Here is an 18,621-nt window from a genome sequence, read left to right as displayed (position 1 = left end):
GACATTTAAGTCACCAATTTTTCAATAGTACAACTAATATACAGACAATACATATAATCGCTAGAACAGCTAATACTTTTAAAAGTATGTGCCAGGCATTTTTTAAAGGGGCATATAGACATGTATATGCACACACACATATGTATCACATACATATGCATATATATATCTCTCTTATCAAATAACCCTGAGGTGGGCACAATTATTACACCTATTTTACTAATGAGGAAATTGAGAAAGATAGGAATGGTAGAAAAAGGATTTGAATCCAAACAGCCAGGCTCTACTGCCCAGGCTCTTAACTTTTTTTTAATACTGCCTATTTAATATTGGGGAAACTAGACAAAAAAATGTAACCTATTTACATTTTTATTACACTTAATAAGGAATTACCAAACGCACTGCTGTAAGCTAGAAGTAGAATATTTAAATTAACAAAGTGTGACAATTTATTTAGATTTCTCTAATATCAGAGTTCAACAATATTTACAGGTGTCCATTTTATTAGCTAAACGCAGGAAAGCAAAAAGATAAGAGGTCCATGTATAAAATTTAAAAGAAAATTTTAAAATATTTTTAGGAGTAATGGGGTAATTTTATTTTTTAAAAAAGGGGAAAATTTTAAATCTAATTCATAATTTCACAAAGACTCTGAAACATGGTTATTACTAATAATAGAAGCAGGAAAGAAAAGGAAAGGAAATTAAATTTTAGTGAATGTCCACAACATGGTAGGACTTCATATACACTCCTTAATAGTCAAAATGCTGTGAGAAATGAGTCACTATACAAATTTTACAGATAATCTCAAATTCAGAACATTACCAGCTCACCAAAGGTTGCATACTATACTATACCCTCAGTATATGGAGCCAGTGTTCAAACTCAGGACTGTCTCTGAAGCACTAAAAGTTGTTCCCTATTAATAGAAAAAGTATGGTTATCATTGATCATCTGTGAAAACTGTAGTTGTACTACAGCTTTGTAGTATATATCAAATTCTGGAATTGTGATACCTCCAGCTTTGTTTATCTTTCTCAAGATTGCTTGGCTATTTGGGCGGGTTTGTTTTGTTTTATTTATGAAACCATACAGATTTCAGTAATATTGGATCTAGTTCTGTGAAAAATGTTGGTATTTTGATGGGTATTGAAGTGAATCTGTAGATTGTTTTGGGTAATATGAACACTTTAACAATACTAATTCTTCCCATCCATAAGCATGGGTTATCTTTCCATTTGTTTGTGTCATCTTCAGTTTCTTTCATCAGTATTTTATAGTTTTCTGAGTACGGGTGTTTCACCTACTTGTTTATGTGTATCCCTAGGTATTTTACTCTTTCCGGTGCAGTTATAAATGGAACTGTTTATTTATTTATTTATTTATTTATTTTTAAATTTCTCTTTCTGCTACTTCATTGTTAGCATATAGAAATCCAACCAATTTCTAATATGGAATGAATAAATCATAAGAACAACAGGTAAAGTATAGGGAATACAGTCAATGGTATTATAATAGCATTGCTTGGTGACAGGTGGTAGCTAACTTGCAGTGAGCATACATACAGAGTTGCCGAAACAATACATTACATATGTGAAACTAACATAATGTGTCAACTACACTCAGATAAAAAATTAAATAGGTCATTCCAAAGATAAAAAAATATATAGAATTATACTATTAAATTCAGTATTTAATTTTAAACATAAATTTCATAATCTTTCTTTTCCAAAGCTTATAACAGGTTAAAATGGTATTTGTCTTATTTTTACATTCTTTTTTTTTTTTTTTTTTTTTTTTTTTTTTTTTTTTTTTTTTTTAAAGATTTTATTTATTAATTTGACAGAGAGAAATCACAAGTAGACAGAGAGGCAGCCAGAGAGAGAGAGAGGGAAGCAGGCTCTCTGCCGAGCAGAGAGCCCGATGCGGGACTCGATCCCAGGACTGAGATCATGACCTGAGCCGAAGGCAGCGGCTTAACCCACTGAGCCACCCAGGCGCCCTTATTTTTACATTCTTAACAGAATTTTTTGTATTGGTGCTTATAAGCAGTGATATTATATTAAGAATATACTTATAAATTTTTTTTTTAGTTGTTAAGAGGATTAAAGAAGATAATGTATGTAAAAATGCTTAGCAAAGTGACTGGCAAAAAGGAAGCACTCAATACATGTTAGTGATTACCTCTGCAGTAAAAAATCCTATCAAACATTCTTTAATCATAATCGTTACAGTCTAAACTTTATTTGAAAAGGGAACTTTGGTGGGGTATGTTTCATACCTATTAGCTTATCATAGAACTAGGGATCTCTGGAATACACTTTGATAGAAAGACAAATAGGAAGGTGTAAAACAAGGAACACATCAATCCCTAAACAATTTCCAAGCGATTCTTCATTTCTATTTAAAAGGTACCCTGACCACTTAGACTTATTAAATAAATTTAGTAAGCCATCTTTTCAACACTAATACGTTTCCCAAACACTTATGTCCTATGAAGGAAATCAAAAGTGGTCTGCTAGACACTGTATGAAGAATAAACCAATACTAGTGATATCATCTCATTAAGAATGTCTATAAATTAGTAAAGAAGCAAGTGAACAGGGAAGCACTAAACTCAATTCTGTAGTTTTTAATTTTAGATGTTAACCTGCTTTAGAAGCATGGTCTGTCATCTCTGAGAATGCCAGAAAGTTAAATTCAAGATCACCAGATGGATCGTGCACTGGCAGAATTCACTGATCAAAAGTAATGTGATGCACCTCGTCTAGTCAATGAATGCTTGTATTTCTTTTACGTCATCCTTACAATTTAACACATTGCTGTGACATTGTGGTCTTAGTAAGAGTCAAGTGACTTAATCCACTTTTTATAATGCTCTAGTATTTAGGTATTTTTTGAACTTTTCATTATTAATTAGATTACTTATTACTTGACACAAACTAGTGTTCAAAGAGTCCTAAAATTTAAAGACCAACATTAATATATTTTATCAGCAATATAAGTTAGATGGAAAATAACCATTAAAAATTAAATTTCTTCAACTTCGTCTTTAAAACTACTATTCCAATTGAGATACATCATATTTTCAAAGCTACACTGTATTTTCAAAAGCTAATATTGAGGTCCAAAGTAGTTAATGTAACTTAATAATTTATAATTAATTCTGACTATATAAATTAATCTAAAAATAACCAAAATAAAGTTAGCACTGTATTGTGATTAGTTTGTAATTCTGCTTTTCTTCAAGCAATTTAAAATTGTTTTGTATTCTAGTAACATCAACACAAATGTGCCCTAGATTCAGAACCTGTCAATATTGTCTTCTACTCTGTCTTAGTTTGTTCCAGATATCATAACATGATATATCAAGGTGCCAGTTAAAGGTCTTTTCAAGTTGTCTCACTGTATGTGTCCCTTAAGGTCATTTGCTAAGATATCCTACACCAGCCTAGCACACTTACAGGCTTTTTTCTTTTTCTTCATTATTTACAACTTAGTCAATCACACCCAGGATATTCTCTTGAATACATACACTCATTTTAATTCCCTTTCTTGCTTTTCTTTTCTAATCTTTACCTACTTATGTTTAACGCACAATGTTATGGTCACTACTTTCATTGTTTTCTGTGTTAAAGGGATTTTAAACGACCAGACCACTATAACCCTGATTCCATGGGAAAAAGCACTGTGAGTTTTAAAGTGAAATAAAAATGAACTCTTATAACACAATCCTTTTATAAGTAGTAGTAAGCTTTTGCACTGAACATAAAGAATATTAGTCTAAGTATAAAAATTAATTCTAAGGATAAAGGAAGCATTGGCCTACAACATCTTCGAGTTTGATTCCTACATAAATCTAACATCACTTTTTACCATGTATTTCCTAGTTCTTACAAGTTCTGTCATTCTGACCATCATTTAATGTTTGGTACTATGTTCTCCCCCCACCCCTTAGTACCATTGTACATATTATTCCTTCCTAGAAAACTTTTCCCCCTCTTGATTAAGTTAACTAATTCATCAAGATTTCAGCTAACTAAACACTTCCTCCAAAACAAAAACAAAAACAAAAACAAAAACAAACTTCTCTTGATCCCACTGATTGGTTATTCTCCTAAAAGCCTTCATATTAAACACTAATTGGAATAGTTCCAACTTTGCACTTATTTATATGATTATTTGATTAATATCCATTATCTCTAGGATAAGTCCAGAAGAGCAAGATCCACATTTATTTTTGGTTCACTATTCAGTGAGCACATAATAGGTTTCAACACACATTTGTTGAAAGAAAAGACATTGGCAAGCCACTGGTAAAAGAAAAAAGAGAGAGAGATAAGAATACTGAGTCAATGACCCCTACAGAAGAGACAAATTACTGATTTTTCAAGAGAAAACAATACAGAGCCATATTTGATACAACTCTTTAAAACATACATTTTTCAGGGGAAAAAAGTTCATTTTGTGATGGCAGGAATAGGTGGAATGGTAATTGACACGATGGGGCCAGCTAGAAAGAAATTATGCCAGATGCAAATAAAGCTTGTTAAGTAAATGGAGAAAACGTAAGCTATAACTTTGCTATTTTTAGAATTCATATATAAGATTCACAGTTTTAATTATATACTATTTACTATTGATCCTAGGGACCAATTTGGGTATTAATTTTAATTATAAAAGGAAAAAGAAACTCAGCTAGTATCCTTGGATAAAATTTTCCTGTTTTAACTCCATGGTGTTTCATTTCTAACTCATTCAAAATATACTTGCTTTAGCCTCTTGACAAATTTTCTAGTTATAATTGTGAAGAAGTATTCCCTTCATTTTTTATGCAAGTTATTTTTTCCCTATTTCTTTTTTGATTTTCATTCTTGAAAATAAAATGTTAAAAACATAAATGCAAGGTATATTATTTCTAACCCCTTTCTTAATTTACCAGGTTATTTTGAATTTTAATTGTAGCTTTCAAACTACTAAAAATAAGCTCCCCCATCCTCTCATTGCATTTAAAGCTTTGTCTTAACTTGAATTACTCTCTTCAGAGCCAACCTACGATTTCTCTACCTAAATTCTGATTAACTCATGTCCTCCCAAGAAGCCCACTGTGATTAACTCTACAGAATTCTAATTGCTTCTTTACTCTGCATATTTTCATACTCAGTTTGATGTTATTTTACAAAAGCTCCTGAAGTGTTTTTCAAGTACATGTTTCAGACACTTTAAAAAAAGACTTAATCTTAAAAACTTGCTTTATCTGTCTTCTGTTCAAACCACTACCTGAATACAGAAAAATTATAAAAATGTTAAGTGACTATGTCATTTGTATTTTGAATGAGCATATAATTTGGAGCTCTGACTAAAATAATAAAACTCTATCTTGGGTCCAACATGTATCTTATCTCAAGACTAAAACTGACCTATTGTCACCACTTTATGACTGACATTCTTCACCACCAGTTCCCTCGTCAATATTTTCCCAGGTAAGTGAGAAATGCATTTTGCAATAAGAACCAAAGTAATTCAAAGTCAGAATAGATTATATCCATTGTTCCTCCCTCAATTGACTATGCTTTTCACCCTGTTAGGTAAGATTAGATCAGTCTAACAGACTTTATTCTGTATCAAGCTATGATGATTGTTAGCCAATACTCAATTCTTTTCAAGGTATTCAAGGAATATATTCATGTGATGATTGGGGGATAGGACTGCAATTTTCCTGTATCATTCCTTTTCTCATTCCTTTAATACATAAGTATATTTTTCCATTATAAAATTACTACATGAATATAAACTTATTGTTAAAAATAAATCAAAGTTATGCTGAAGAGTTCTTAGTCTTCCAGCATCCCACTTACACACTTTCTCTAAACCAAAGGTATAATTTGCTACATATTTTCCAGACTTTTTCTTAATGTATTTACATAAACATAAGGCATATGTCATATAATTTTTTTATTTTATAAATATATGTGCACATGATATAACATATACATATATAAGTATATATTCTTATATAGTACAGGCATATTATTCTGTGTGCATTTTTTTTACATAAATGGGATCATACTATATATATATTTTTTGTGACATGTTTTCAATTTAGCTTATCTTAGAGATCTTTCCACATTTTTTGGCTTATAAATCCAAACTCTGCATGGTTGTTGTTCTTATCCACAGAGACCACAGGTAATATTTTCTAACTTTCTTATAAAATTTCAAAATAAATGAATCATTTCTTTCAGTGCCCAGGAAACTGAACAATGTAGATTTTTTTCATTGTAATATATTTTAATTAAAAGCATTTTAGCAAGTAATCATTGAATTTAATATGATTTTTCATCTTTTCTTAAATGTTTAAACCTCTTATAAACTTGTATTTTAATAAAAAATATATACATGTACATAAAGAATACACACATTTAGTAATCTAGGTCCAAAATTGGTAAAAAGTAAAATTTAGTTTTATAAAAAAGAAAGCAATATAGCAAATTTACCTACTCATTAGAAAAATTAAACACATAAATATATAACAAATTTTCTAAATCCATGAGATAGATTGCACAAAAACGGTGAAGCTGCTAAAGAAATGTTTTTAAAGAATTCTTAAAAGCTACAAGAAGAAAACAAAACTTCTAAAGCAGTTTACTAACATACTTAGAACATAGAAACCACAAACAGCAGGAGCAGCAGGCCAGAAAAGCAACATAAGATTAAATTAAAATCTGTATCATGCAGGTCTAGTCTCCTCCCATACATATAACATTGGAGTAATGTAATTGTTACCTTTGTTTTCTAATAGGCAACATATTGCTATGCTCTTCAAACTGGAAACTGGAGTTGAATCAATTAGGAAACAAACACATCTACTATATAGAATTTATTAATTAAAAAAAAAACTGGGCCATTTAAGTAAGATATGTAATAATATAAGCTGTTAGGTTTTATTATCAAAAGAAATTGCTGAAGGAAATGCTATACTACTTCTGGTAGAAAATAAGCTTCATTTTTAGACTTCTATGAAAGAATTAATGTTAATACCACATAAATGAAAAAAGTACTCATAAGGAATGGCATGATTTAGGAAAGCCTATGGCTACACAAAATCATTGCCATCATTACTGGTAATATTTGTAGCTGGTATAAAGCTTTCTGATATATAGTGAACTGAACACTGCAGCTTTAATTGAAGTTTGAATGTTATAAACAGTTAGATGTCTGGCTCTGGCCTGCATTCTAATACCATCAGCAGAACAGAGATGGGAAGTATAAACAAACCTTTTAACTAGATTACAGTCTCTCAAATGGCCAAGAAATCCTTTAGCACAAACTCCTGTGTTACAAATGTGGGAGAAGGAAAATTATTTTTTGGAATAATGCTAAAAAATAGCCTCTATATTTCCGTCATTATTGGAACATGTATTTGACTTTCTAAATATTGGCTTAGTATTCGGTAATGATAAACTTTACATTTAACTTTCAAAATAAGTAAAAATCCTTTTTATCTTAAATAGCAGCTGTTTTTTATATCAGTATATCCCAAGTAAAGAAGCTGTTTAGAAATCAATACTTTCTTTTGTTGAATGTGGAATACTTGCCTCCCCCAACATTAGTGGCTATATGTATACAGCCAAGAGTATTATTTTTTGATAGTAGTAATATTAAGAATGTATGGATTATGTTAATTAATGGCTAACAGATTGGCAGACATTTCTGGACTCAAGGTATATAGAAAACAATAGCTTTAAATACAAGGATGAATCTTAATATAATTTAGCATTCAGTCAACCTTAAGAAACATTTAAGGTTTATTCAACTTTCAAGATACAGACTACAAATATAAAAAAGGGGAGCACAAGAATGTAAATTTTAACACTAGTACCATACAGAAATTTTTCCTCTAATTGCCTGAATCTTGGTTGGTTGGCAAAGAACTCTGTAAAGCATGGATGTGCAAAAATTTTCACCATTACAACTGATTTATATAAATCAGTGACTGATTTATATAACTCATTTTAGTCCTTTAAAACAATATGTTCTAATAAATTACTCAGTAACACAGAATTTAATTACAAGTTCTCTAAGAAAAGGTTATATAGGTCAACTGAAACAGGACTCAGATTAGAATCAGTCACATAGAACTTTGAATGAAGTATATGCTTTTCACCAGGTATGGTATCATTAGTGATTTTCTTTTCCATCATGTACAGCTGCATTAGAAGATATTCCTTAATCTGTGTTAAGCCTGGTTCTCACTTCGGCTTTCTGAAAATTATACTGAGTCATTCCAACTTCTAAAATCTCACATGATATTACAGAAATACCTCAAACAGAAACAATAATGAGTTAGAATCTTTACCTTTAAACCCTTATCTTTAGATATTGCCTTTGCCTATTAGGAATTACCTTTAGGTTATCTAAGGATGTTATTTGAGACCATAGACTTCTTCTACCCCACCAATTACTGAGATTATTTGTTAAAGCAATAAAATCAATTTGTTATAAAGTTTCCTCTCTGAAATATAACAGACTATATAATATATAATATATATGACATATATTATATATATATAATAGAGAACAGTTCTTTAGCATTTAAAAATATAACCAAATTCTACAAGTCATAATGTATCAGCATATTATTTATAGAATAATATAGTCATCTTATGCATATAGCATGAATGTGTATTTACTTAGGATGCATATGAAAATTACTTGATTAACAACATAGAATTTTTAAAAATTACTCTTTTCTTCTAGAGCAAAGAATGTAAAAGTAAATCTGGTTAGCTAGGTCAAAACACATTTTAATTCAGTAGCTACTTTAAAGAACAACTATATAATAATTTAGGCATCTAGAGAATCCACCAAGTTGTCCATTCTCATACTAAAAATATTTCTGACTTTACGTAGTACTAAAAAGAGTACATTAAATTTAATTCTGTATGTATAATGTAGTAATTATGAAAATCTTATAAAATACAGGATCCAGAAGATCTGCATATATACACACCCAACCACTAGGCAATATATGTCCCTTCTGTGTAGTGATTTTCCATTTAAACATTTACATTAAAATGTTTGCAGTAAATCCAATATTCATTGGATTACAAATTGTTAGAACCTTCAAACTTCACCTAACAAAATGCTAAATACAACCCATGCAAGAGAAAGAAAATTCAGTATGTAGAAAGCCTAAATGTAATCTTTGCCATACAGAGAGAAAACTGATTTTAGGTATACAGTTAACCCTTGAACAATGAGAGTGCTGATCTCTGTGCAGTTGAAAATCCTGTATAACTTCTGACTCTTCTAAAACTTCACTACTAAAAGCCTACTGTTGAACAGAAGACTTACCAGTAACAAAATCAATTAAAACATATTTTGTGTCTTACATAACATATTCCATTCTTAAAATAAAGCTAGAGGAAAAAAGTGTTAAGAAAATCAGAAGGTAGAAAAAGTATACTTATACTACTGTAAGAATTCTGCCTATAAGTGGACCACAGTTCAAACCTGTGTTGTTCAAGGGTCAAGTGTATTTGATTTCCAGTTGCACACTGGTCTGCATCTATGTTCCTTATAAAGAACTGGGTTTGTTTATTGTTTTTCTCTCCTTGTAAACTTCTAGAAATTTTCCATCACTCTATCAATAAGCTATTTGGGCCATGATTTTACTAGTGGTTACCAGAGTACTTATTGACTGATAAAAGTTATTGTGACTGTGCTTTAAATTTTAAAAAGTGTTATGAATTTACTGTGATGGAGTATTTTGCTGCTATATGTAAAATGCTGTTTTATCAGTAATAGGTTTCTCCATCTATAACATGGCAATAATGTTCAAAGTTCACAGGACCAGTGTACTGATATATTTATCATAGTGTTAGGCACTTAAATAAATGGTAACTATGATTATTACTAGAATAAAAAGTTAAGAATGAACTTGAAAAAGATCAGAATTGACCTTCAGAAGTCTATTTACCTTCACAAGATACTGTACCAGCAAGAGAGTCCTTCCTTTCAAACTGTGAATCAATATTATTCTAAGTACAGTTTAAGGGGGACAAAGAAAATCCAGGAAATTTCCCTCTAATATATTTTTAAATTACATGTGAAAGCCATGATAGGAACCAAGATAGTATCCTTTGGTTTTGAAACATCCATAACCAAGAAACTCCCAAATCATTTTACTGAAGTTGTCTCACATAATCAAGAATAAAAATTGCAACTAACCTGTTTAGAGTTAGAAATGGAAAGCTTCTAATGAGGATCTTGGAGGAATTTATCTAGTGCACACTGAAAATTCCAAAACTCCTAAAAATAGTATATACTGTAATTATTCCATGATAATTAAATTATACTGGTAGCTTAAATTATAGAAATTAACTTAAATGATCAAAATGATAATGTACCATGTCTTCCAATGAACCTTGAAAGATAACCTGTTATATGAAATGTAAAGAGAAAAGTTACTTTTGAGAAAAAAAAAAGTTTAAATTTGTTTTTTGGGGGGAATAATTTAATGAGGTACTTCAAAAAACAATGTTGATAACGTTCAAATATAAGTATGTACCAATAAAATACTAGCAATGATAGCCACATAGACTAATTTTATGATCTAAAATTAACGAATTATATACAGAATAGAAATCCCCAAAATACAGTATTAACTGGAAAATTTTTCTTTATATTTTTCTATTTTAATAAAATATAGCAAAATCCTTCTTAAACATGCATTTTTCTACCTAACAGTATCCATTTAATTAATATAAAATTTATTTAGGAAAAAACATCAAAATAAAGTTATGACCAATAGACTTGTGGAATACAATAAAATATCTCTTCATATTAAACTGTAGGGACCATCCTGTTTCTCAGATGCCTAGCACAGTGCCTGACAGACAGCAGATGCTCAGTGGATGTTTAATGAATACCTAAATACAATATGTTTTGCACATACATTCAAAATCCAGACAAGTTTGCAAAGGTACATAAGTTGGACATAGGCTTTCTGGCTGACTTCATGGGGTCCCAGTGATGACTAGGAGTAAATCTTCATATCCATAGAAAACTGGCAAGTTGATAAGTGTCTGGGTAAGGACCAAAAAAACAAAGTCAGGGAAACATGTCACCTAAGTAACAGTTGCTTTATAGAGCTGGTAAAAGTGGCCTAATCATTCCAATATCCTATTGCACTAGGCATTCAATGAAATGAAATTTAAGTGTATCTTGAACTTTTACCAGTATATTTTTAATTGGAATTTTTTTGAAATCTCTTATTAAAAATAAATGATTTTTGTTAAATTGCATCCTGTACAAGGATTAAAGGGAATATGTTTTTATTTTCTATAAATACTATATTGTTATCAGGATTTATTTTGGCTGACAGAAAAAGTGAGAGCTACAGTAAAAACAAATTAAAAAAATCATGGTAGTGGAAAAATTGTAGGAAAGAAAAAGAAAGAAAGGAAATGAATTCCACATATGGAAGTAAAGAAATTCAAATATGCCTAACTCTATTATCAATTATGACAAATAACCAGTAGGGCCTACTGTGCATCAGACACTGCTGTGAGGGATATAAAATGTTAACAAGACAAGAATCCTTAGTTTTAAGTGGTTCACACAGCAAGACTAACAGGTAAACATTCATAATACATTATATATCATTCTTATATACATGTCTTTAATCCAAGAGTAAGAAGTAAGACGTATATTTATTAATTAGAAGTGCACAGAAAAAATAAGCATCAGAGGAAGCTGAAATAATTCTCATAATAGTAACTATCTAGAATGAGAGAAATCAGTACCTCTTAAATCAACAACAAATAAGTGAGTTATAAATAGACAAAATTTTAGCTTAAAGCTATATACCTAAATATTCTTAGAATAATATGCCTCCATATAAAATCCCTAAGTGCTATACACAAAATTGTGAATGAGTCTCATTCACGACCTCATAAGAATGAGGTTGTATAGCACAGTGACTGTTAAGAGACCTCAGTTCTCTGGTCCATGTTCTGCCCACTTAGAGGCCTTGGAACCTAGGCAAGTTCCTCAAGCTCTCTGAAATTCAGCAATATGAAAAATGAAGAGCTGGATAAAGTGATCTCCAAGATATCACTTAGATGAACATTACAATCCTAAAATGTCTTAATATTTAAAATATAAGCCATAATAAAAAGGGTTTTCTAAATATAAATCATTATCCAACTTAGAGGAAGTCTGGAAACCTCAAACCACACAATTACCCCATGAGTGGTGGGATATAGGAACATTTTCAAAAGAAAAGCAGACACAACTTAAGTAAAGGTATTATCGTCAAGACTGTAAATTTTCACTCAGCTGCCGACGGGGCAACTATCTTCCAATTATATACACAATTTGCTTTACTTAAAATTGATTTCTTCACTAAGTTCTACTTTCTCCCTCTTATGTTAAGGTTGCTGAGGAAGTAGGGTGAGGACGAGAAATCCTAGGTGGGCCTGAAATAATAGTATTGATGTTGGGAGAAAAACTTGAACTTGACACAGGTTTCTGCTGAAGTATACCAATTATACCTCAGTGGAAGGTAAGAAATTGTTTAAATTGATGATAGAAAGGAAGGAAATAAGAACATATTGTTTATTGCTATACAGCTTTTTCCCCGTGTTGAAATGTCTACTTTTGCACACATTAATGAAAATTTTACAGAACAAGTTTCTACAGTTGCAATGCATTTCTGCCACTAAAATAGAAGCATCATTATGTTTTGGTTTTACCACCAAGAAAATAAAAATTAAAAAGTATTACGTTTTAATAATATTGTGTCAAATATCCATCTAGATTTATTTTTCTTCAATCCTTTCTTTTGATCAAATTGCTATTTTCATATTACCAGTCTGATCATAAAATTGCTGCTTTACAAAAAAATATTTTTTGCTGACATAAATTATGGGATCAGAGATACCAATGCAGTTACAAAAAAGGGTGTGTATGTGTGAGAGAGACAGAGTGTGTGTGCGTGAGAGAGAAAGTGTATATATGTATGTGTGCATCCATCTTCAAGGAAAGGATAAAGAAATGCATGTATGAAACAAAATGCCACTTTCCAATGTAAGCCCTAGTAAAAGGCCTACACTGGAAACATAGTTTCTAGCATTTGTGAAATAAAATACAGCACTGAATTTGAAAGCCATAGTGATTTTTATGAAGCTGTTATTCTATAAACCGAAACCTGGATCTATCTTTCAATTTTTGCCTAACTACAATGAATATCATAAGTACGACTTCATTATTTGACTCATGAAAGTATATTTTAGAAATCTGTCTTCTTTCACATACAGTGATCAATTTGGTTCGGTACCCCAAGAGATGAAAAACTCATCTCAATTTACAACACTAGATAAATAATTCAGTTAAAACTGAAAGTGGTACCAATCCGGCAAACTATTGATGGAGAGGTTTGGCCTTCCATGAAGCCAGAACAACATAAAGTTTTCAATGGGGATTACTTGTTCAGACAAGTTACAAAGATTAGAAAAATACCCAGATTAATTAGGAAAAGCTAATATTCTCGTCTTATGGAAAATAATTATCAAGAACGTATGTAGGGAGAGATAATACCGGAGGTATTTAAACTTTGAGCATTTTAAGCTTTGAACTTTACATACTAATATATGAAACAAACATTTAACAAAAAAAGCAGTAATACAAGTCAAAACCTAACCAAAGGCCTCTATCAACTAAAAATTTGAAATCTTCCTTGCAAGTCAGACACAACAACAACAACAATAACAAAAAAAGGAAAATTAAACCCAGAAAGCAAAAACCAATCAAGTCTGTTCCAACACTGAAGTCAATTTCCAAACCATATACAGAACCAAAAAGGAGAAAACACTCAGGTCTACAAATGGATAAGCAGTTCCAATACAATCCAAATCCCGACATTTTCCCACTCAGAAACGAATGCAGTGGAGCTTTTCTTGGGGAAAAAGGGGAAAAGCTCTCCAAATGAATTTTTTCAAGTGACATCTAGAAAGTGTGCCTCTTTCTGTCTCTTTCCCTGGCGCCTCATTGGAGGAAGGAGGGGGTTGTTTTTGTATTCTCCCCCACTGGAGCAAGACACAATCAGATGTTAGCTGGAGAAGAGAAACCACTTTTGACAACAGCAAATAAAAATAAAAGTGCCCTTCCTCCTCTGACAGGATGGGCACCCACCTCACACACCCCTCCCCACTCCAACCCCTCCTTCACGCCCCCCCCCCCCAGCACCACCCCCTCCTCACCCCGGAGCTCCACTGCGTATGTGGTTTGGTGCTACTGTTGCCCCGGAGTTAAAGTCAGAGCCAGAGGAAGGCAATGAAGCCCCCACAGACACACTTACCTTTCCTGCCCCCCACTTTTGAGTGCCTTCCCTGGAGCTGTGGAGGATGACACAAAGGGTAATAAAGGGGGGGGAGTGGAGGAGGAGGAGGCGAAGGAGGAGGAGAGCTGGGGAAGTGGCTGCTCCTGGGTGTAGTGAGATGTCTCCAGCCAGGGCCAAGCAGCAGCAGCAGTAGCAGTAGCAGCAGCAGCAGCAGCAGCAGCAGCAGCAGCAGCAGCAAAGGGTCTGTGTTGCTAAGAGGCTTTTGGTCTCTTTCTCTCCTGCTCTCACGGCCAAAGAGGAGGAGGGTGGAGGGGGCTCGGGAGGGAGGCTAGTGGAGGGGTGAGGGGGTAGGAGTCGTGGATGGGGGTTTTCGAAGAAGAAGAAACTCCTTCTTCTTCTTTCTCAGGCTCAATCCCCCTCTCAGGTCTCAGGGCTGGAGGGTGGGGGAAGGAACTCAGCCGCCTTCCCCCCACCCCCCTCAATTCAAGGTTGAAGTGGGGTAAAATTAGTGTCCTGTCCCTTTAAAAATAGAAATAAAAGGTGCCCCCCCTCTGCCACTGCCTCTCTCTTCATCATCAGCTGCTGCTGCTGCTGGGGTCTCTCTGCTGGGGGGGGGAGGGGGGTTCGGGTAGAAGAGACGGGAGGCACTCACTGCGCATGTCCCTCCCTGACGGGAGGCTGGTTGGTCGAAGGCAGAAGGAGGGGGAGGGGAGGAAATGATATGGTTTCCCAGAAGGCTCCGAGGCACTTACGACCCGGAAGACATTGTAGCAGGGGGTAGAGGGGCGGGGGCGGGGAGTAGGAGGAAGTCGCTACTCTTTAACACCCCGTGCCCCCCTCCTCTCTCCCAAGGGAAAGCGGAGGAACGGAAGTGGGCGTGGACGGAGACGCAAGTAAGTCACGTGTTTGGGCGGGAGTGGGGCGGGGTGGGAGACGCGGTGCGTGCGCGGGGAATGCCGGGAGTAGTGGTGTACTGTTGGCAGTAGCAGGTGAAGCCGAGCCGACTCCGCGGTGAGTGCACCCTGAAGCGGTTCCCGTTGTCGCTAGATTCCTGCTCTGCCCTGGTAAGGGCAGACTTCTCTGTGAGAGGTAACACGGGGCAATCTAGCCTGAAAACGAAAGCCAGGGTCGCCAGTGGCGAAAGGCAAATCGAAAAGAATGAGGACGGAAGGTTGCGGAGACTGGGAATGCGGGAAGGGGCAGGCTTGTCTAGGCCAGGCAGGCCCCTCTGTCTCGTGGCCTTCCTGTGAGGCTGCTGACGAATTTCTGACGCCTGCAGGGATTCCTCACGAGAGCAGATCTCGGGCGGGGTGTTGACTACCCCCGGTGGTGGTGAGGAAATTTGATCCTGCTGCTAAAGAGAAATGGGATCTGTGGAGCTTCTCCAGAGGACTGTTGGCTGTTTCTTCAGCTCAGAGCAGGAGGAGAGAAAAGCTCCGTGTGTGAATTTTGACAACTTTGGGCATTAGATGCGTTACTTGCATTGGGTATTGTGACCATCATTCCTTACTTCGCTGTGCTCCTAGGAATTCTGGAGTGGTTTTGGGGAGGAGGGAGCAAGCTGGGAAGTCTTGAATGGAATTTCCCTCCCGTATCTTGGGGTTGTTGCTGCAGCACAACGCTTCTGCTTGTTCTGAGAAAGGGATATGGATGATGTAGTCGTCGAGGTTGTTACGGTTTATAGAGAAGGGACATGAAATTTTCTTTTTCTCTAGTGTAGATGAGAGATTTTTAAATGGGCATTTTGTTTTAAGTTTCTTTGGTTACTAGTCTCAGATGGTTTCTCAATTAAATGCCACCTATTTTTGCTGGAAATGTTTCCCTCATAAGATAATAATTTAAACTACTAAGGAATTCAAGAATTTACATTAGTAAGCCTTTCTTTCTTTCCTTTTTTTTTTTTTTTTTTTTTAGTAAAATATCACCATTTCTTTTTCATACTCATTTCATACAATCTTAACTGAGCCATTGCTGTCTTTCAGTTATCTTCTTTGGTAAAAGTACTTTCAAAGATGATCACTCTTCATCGTTTTCTTCTAAGACCAGTAATCTAAAATTCCTCATTTTGTTGCATTGGTATTATTTACTTCTGTAATGAGTTCTTTAGGAGTACGCTGTCAATTAAAGTTACTACTTTTCTACATTTTACTTCTTATGTTTTGGCAGTGGACCCTATTTATACACTATTGCCTTGTGCTTCTTTCTTGTGTGTAGTATGTGAAACAGAATTAAAAACTAGACTCTGTGCCTTAAAATTTTGTTCGTATTGCAACATTTACCACTTTATAAAAGAAAAAAAATTATAGCAAAGCAATATAAGTGCCTTCTTTAACAAATTTAAATTTTTTATGTTAAGATACTAAATATGCAAAAAATGCACAAATCATAGGTATGTAGTATAATGAATAATTACTAATTCAACACTTTGGTGATCACTACCAAAGTCAAGAACTAGAACATTCTTGGCATTGGAGACCAACTCCTGCCCCCATCCATTCCTGAATATTCTGCTCACCACTTCCAGAGGTTAACACTAACTGAATTTTTATTGTAATTATTTCCTATTTTTATTTCAAGTGTTTTTGTAACCACCGATGTTGGCATTCCTACACGAAGTAGATGAATTTTGCCTGTATTTTACCTATATGAAAAGATTATCCATTATGTATTACTTTCCTCTCGTGCATCAATGTTTAACTCTGTTAGTGGATTTAGCTGTAGTACATGTTTTTTTCATTTTTATATAGGAATGTTTGTAGTAAGTGGTGTGTAGTTAATTCTTTTATTAATAAACCACAATTTAATTAGTCTAAGTTTAATGGACATTTGGATTGTGTCTAGTTTTTAGCAATTATAAACAATCCTACTATGAATGTACTTATGCATGTATTTTTATGCACATAGCATTTATTTTTGCACAGTGTAGATTATGCCAAACTTTCCCAAAATAGATCAATTTATGCTCCTACCAACAGTATATGATACATAACTTTTTTCAACAGTGTCACCAGTAGTTGACATTTTTCATTTTTGCCACATGATGAATGTAGCTTATTATTGTTTTCATTTACAGTGCTCTGGTTATTAATGACTTTGAGCATTTTGTAAAAAATTTATTGGCTATTTCAGTTTCTTGTTTGAAATGTCGTTTCTTTACCACAATGTTTCTGTTCGGTTGTCTATGTTTTACTTAAAGATTTGACCAGTGTGGCAAATATTCTCTGTGTGCTTGGAACATTTCTTGCTTCCTGGATGATTTTCTCTTCATTTCATTTTTTTACTGGCTTACATGCTATTAGTATTATTTTAATTTTATTTGTAATTTTAACTCAAAGAAAGGGTTTCTATACCATAGCCTGCTTGTGGCTGGTCATGGACAACTTGAAATGTGGTTAGTGTTGCTGAGGAACTGAATTTTTAGTTTTATGTACTGTTAATTTAAATTTGGAAAACTGATACTTGATTTGGTTGTTGAAAAGCCTTTAAGTATGTTTGGAACAACTTGGATATGTAAATGTACTTTTCAATTGGAAACTAAAAATAAAGGTCAAATATTTCTGATGACAATTTAGCATCTGAATTGTCATGTTCTGTAAATGTCAAATTGCAGATTTCTGAAACTTAGTATGAAAACAATAGAATAATTTAGCTTTTTATTATGACTGCATGTTGAAATTATAATAAATTAATTTTACCTTTTTTAAATGTGGATACTAGAAAATTTTAAATTATGTTTATGCATGGTATTGTATTTCTCTTGGACAGTACTGTTCTTACCATCAACATTCAGTTACATATTCCTATATTTTTACCATTTTCAGACTTCATTAATTTTTGCATTTCTCAATTTTCTTTGAAAATCTTTTTCGTTTTGCTTTTAATACTGTTTAGAGTATCTTTAATACAGTTGTACTGAAGGCGAGTTATCTTAATTTTTTGCTTACCGTACAGTGTCTTGCTTCATCTTCAATCTTGAAGAATGTTTTGGGTCTTTTAAACTGTAGACTTTCGTTGTTTTTCAGAATCTTGAAGATAACGTTCCACTGTGGGTTTTTGCTTTTTGAATTTATTTAGCTTCCATTAGTGATTTGAGAAGTCAGCTGCCAATCTAATACTTGCTGCTTTGAAAGAAATCTCTAAAAAATGTTTTCTTTAGGTTTTCTGCTATTTCCTTATGATATTTTGGATAGAATTCTTTTTCCTGTTTTGGGTTGAGATGCTTGAATCAGTCTGATCAGTGTCTTTTTAAGAAGTAAATGACCCAATTTTTTACT

At 33.5% G+C, this 18,621-nt stretch overlaps 1 protein-coding gene and 1 long non-coding RNA gene across 19 annotated transcripts in view; one reads left to right on the top strand and one right to left on the bottom strand.

Moving 5' to 3' along the window:
- Positions 1–14,505, bottom strand: part of LOC131826993 (uncharacterized) — a 213,239-nt gene extending 198,734 nt beyond the window's left edge. Inside the window, exon 1 of one of the 2 annotated variants that reach the window (XR_009351844.1) lies at positions 14,366–14,505. This is a non-coding gene — a long non-coding RNA (uncharacterized LOC131826993). The remainder of the gene's footprint in view (positions 1–14,365) is intronic. The other variant, XR_009351843.1, reaches the window with a different exon arrangement.
- The window catches only part of ORC4 (origin recognition complex subunit 4), a 107,571-nt gene continuing 103,411 nt past the window's right edge, over positions 14,462–18,621 (top strand). For 6 of the 17 annotated variants that reach the window (XR_009351842.1, XR_009351841.1, XM_059166801.1 and 3 more), the window contains exon 1: positions 15,270–15,358. The gene's annotated coding sequence lies outside the window, so the exon portion shown is untranslated. Of the gene's footprint in view, positions 14,589–15,199; positions 15,241–15,269; positions 15,437–18,621 lie in introns of those variants that run through there. The other 11 variants (XM_059166804.1, XM_059166794.1, XM_059166792.1 and 8 more) reach the window with 6 other exon arrangements.

This window comes from Mustela lutreola, chromosome 3 (assembly GCF_030435805.1).
Source record: "Mustela lutreola isolate mMusLut2 chromosome 3, mMusLut2.pri, whole genome shotgun sequence".
NCBI lineage: Eukaryota > Metazoa > Chordata > Mammalia > Carnivora > Mustelidae > Mustela > Mustela lutreola.
Note: the sequence above shows the minus strand (reverse complement) of the source record. Positions and strands in the feature narration are given on the sequence as shown.